The sequence below is a fragment of the Octopus bimaculoides genome, chromosome 21 (assembly GCF_001194135.2).
Source record: "Octopus bimaculoides isolate UCB-OBI-ISO-001 chromosome 21, ASM119413v2, whole genome shotgun sequence".
NCBI classification, from domain to species: Eukaryota; Metazoa; Mollusca; class Cephalopoda; order Octopoda; family Octopodidae; genus Octopus; species Octopus bimaculoides.
In genome coordinates this window covers 8,253,488-8,257,434 of record NC_069001.1, presented here as the reverse complement: position 1 = coordinate 8,257,434, position 3,947 = coordinate 8,253,488, and positions in this window count along the sequence as shown.

Sequence of the window (3,947 nt, the reverse complement as noted above, 5' to 3'; positions counted from 1 at the left end):
AAGGAAAGAAGGAAAGAATGAATAAGATGGGGAATTGTATATTGGGGAAAGGAATCGCTTTTAATGCAATTCACTTGCTTCTTTTCTTTTGCCTTAATTAGTTGGCGTCTTTGGTTAGTGTTTATTTTTTACAATCGTTAAGCTAGCCCTAAAAAAAAAAAAAGAAAAATTATATTTTGAGTAATTAAATAAAAACTAACAAAAATCAATAAATCTTATGAAAAAGAAAATTCTATTTTGATTTTCTGAAATGAAACTACAATAGTTTTTATTCGTGATGATTTGTAACTTTTAAGCATAAGATCCCTAAATTTGAGTTGGAGGAACAAGCTGATTCTGTCGCCCCAGTAATGTCTTAACAAAGCTGTAGATATTTTAAGAAGAGTATTATAATTAGTGAAGCGAAACTCGGTATTTAACCGATGCTAATAATTTGTAGCTCAGCGACTAGACCAACAATTTTAAGAGATCATAAGAGTCAAATCAACCACAGTATTTGACTGGTACTAAAACTAAGAATAATAATGGTTTCTTCTTCAGCTACTAGGGTTCGAAACAATGAATTTATCTTTTTAAACTTATACACAAATTAACCGATTCCGTCATTCGAGATCGATGAGTATTAGACCGGTACTAATATCAATAATAATATTAGAGAGATGGGAGAAATCGGGAACAATTTCTGGTTTGAAAAATGGCCCTGAAAATAAAATAAATGTCGTCAGTGGACCCTCTTGCAGAACCGTGTGAAAAGAATGAAACAAATTAGGTGAGCGGAAGAGAAAAAAAAAAAGCAAAAAGGAAGGGGTATGAAACAAACTGTATTCTTATGTGTGTTTCTTTGACAATGAAGTGGGGTGGAAACCTAATGCACTCTGCCGTTATCATCTCAATCATCGTCGTGGTGATGATGATGATGATGATAGTGGTAGTAGTGATTGAGGTAAGCTCCCTTTGCAAGGTGTTTGTCAAAATGTATATCTTGTGCACGTGCTCTTTCTTTCTTTCTCTCTCACTCTCTCTCTTACTCTCTCGCTGTCTTTATCTATCTATCTCAAGAAATAGTTGCACACTATGAGAGAGATTGGAGGAGAATTTGGCAGACGGAGGGGAACAGACAAAGTGATGGAGTGACAGTATAAAAGAGAGAGAGAGATGAAGACAAAGAGAAGGAGTGTGAAGCTGAGAGGTACAGAGCGAGTGAGTATAAGGCAGAGGAAGTGCTAAGGGGAAAGCGAAAAGTGTGAGGAAAAAGGGAAGGAAAGCCTGACAGCGAGTTAAAGACTGACAGAGTAAGTGAAACAGAAACAGACGGAGTGACAAAAGAGTGAGGAAGTGTCACACAGACAGAAAACCCCTAAAACGGCTAAAGTGTCAAATAACTCTACTTCCGTCACCACCGACTGACTTCTTGTTCGATCAAATCTCAGGCCAAGTTATTTAGGGTGTTCGAGGGCTGGGCACGAAAGAGAGACAACCACCGACTTTTACCGTCCTTATGATACAAACAATAACAACCTCAGCCAACATAAGAATCTCTACATGGTCGTGTGATCTACTAGAAATAGCAGCCAAGACTCCTTCGACTCATACACTACAACCTTATAAAGAAATGGTTGGGTAATGTATTCCTGGGTTAGGCTCCGTGCACGTAGGGAAAAGACAGGATGGTTGCGTTTTTACTACCTTTGATCATCGGTCCGCACGATCAGGGTTGGGTTGGGTTGGGGTTAAACAACAACGGCACCAGCAGTGACAACTACATGTCTTCAGTCCCTGACACTATAGCATTGGAAGACAGATAGAGACGTGACACGGGTGGAGGTGGGGAGACATATTCTGCCCCCACCCCCACCTTCACAGGTTTAAGGCGTTGTTGCTTTGCCGTAACAACCAAGCTATCTTCTCCCAGCATTGTTTCTACTGAATAAATTACATCCATCTACCTACCTATCTATATGTATCTATGTGCCTCTCTGTACGTATGCACACACATATGCACGCGCACGCATACATCCTGTCTAGCATTTATTCTTCGTTCTCTCCATGTATATATATATATATATGTGTGTGTGTATGTATGTATTCCCATATATATATTGAGATTGAGATTGAGATATATATATATACTGAGATATATGTATGTGTGTGTATTGAGATAGATAGATAGATAGATAATGTGCGTGCGTGTGTGTGTGTGTGTTTGTGCGTGTGTGTGTGTGCGAGTGTGTCTCTTTCATTCACAGATCTCTGGAATTCTCTTGCTAGACGATGCCGATGATTTAGTCAACTTCAGCGAGGCACTCAGTCTCGTGATTGTGTTAATATATATAATTGTGTGTATTTCTGTGTATAATACTTGAGTGTGGATGTCTATGTTGGATGCTGAGTCTGTTTCTTTGTGTGTGTGTGTATGTAATACAGTGTACCTTCTACGGTGAGCATGTGAGTGTTACAACGTGTTGTGGTGTATGTGTATGATGATAGTGCGTTATGTATTCCCATAGTATTTAAGGTGTAGACAGATGTTGGTGTTTTTGTGGTGTATCTGTGCGTGACTGAAATGTAGTATATGTGACTGTGTAATAGTAACATCGTTCGTGTGTGAGCGTGATAATACAATAGTATGCGCATTCCTACTTTCAAAATACCGCTATGTACATTGAGCGCATGTGTGTATCATACAATGAATGTATGTGTACGTTGTCGTTTAACACCAAGTCAAACGACAAAGAAATTCCATCCGTGACCATCCTGTCTATTTAAGATTATCTAAGACTAACTACATTTTTTTAATGTCTCAGAGATAGTAGGATGTGATATTAGAGAGATTTGACTGCTCCTTCTAGCAGCTCGAGTGACCACGTTTTAAGTAGTTCATGAACAGTGCATGTCTAAGTGATCGTAATATTGTGTACGTGCAAGCGTGTGTATGTGATTGTACCTGTATGTGTACGGCTGTCACATGAGTGCATTTGTTTTGAGTAACTGCGTGTCTGTAGTTTCTCTCTCAAAAGCAGATTAAATGAGTGTGTGCGTGTGTGTGGGCGCACGCGTGTATCTAATATATATATATATATATATATATATATATATATATATGTATGTATGTTCAGCTATTCGTGTTCCTATTACTGAATGCAATGTGCGTACATTTAGACCTATATATATTGTACAATATACGTGTAGTTATATGAATGTATCCGCAGCTGTACGTATGTTTAAACTAGTGTGCTGCATATATTTATCTATATATTTATATGGTGAAAGAGTTTACGTGGTATGTACTTCTGGGTCTTTTATTATAAGAGTTCGTACATGGCTATGTAATAAATATAAATTTACATGTGTGTATGTGCGCGCGCGTGTGCGTATGTGTGCATGTGCGTGTGTGTGCGCGCGGGACTAATGTACGAGCAACACGGTGCTTGTAATAGCTTTTGCATGCTCACATGAGTGCGTATCAGTGTGTGAGCCGTGCACAGTAGTTCATGTGACTATGATTGTCAGGGTCTTTCATTTGCACTTGTGTTGATTATGCACTAAGTATGTGTTACCAATATATTTATAATAACTCTTTCTGCAAATATGTGCGTATATTTTGATATATCGTGACTACATAAATGCGCGCATTTTTATATAGCATATTGCTCTCTCTCTCTCTCTCTCTCTCTCTCTCTCTCTCTCTTTCTTTCTCTCTCTCTCTCTCTTTCTCTCTCTCTCTCTCTCTTTCTCTCTGTATTTATATATCTCACACTCTAGATAGATAGATAGATAAGGTTAGCAATACAAATTGGAAAATAGAACTCAAAACGTGTATAAAACTATAAAAATAGACAAAAAGACAAACAGATAATTCAAATATTAAATTAGTTTGGGTTTTTTATATTTTATTCTTTGGGGAAATTTTTGTCTTGCCTTTTAGAGCTCAGCCAGAAATCTACACC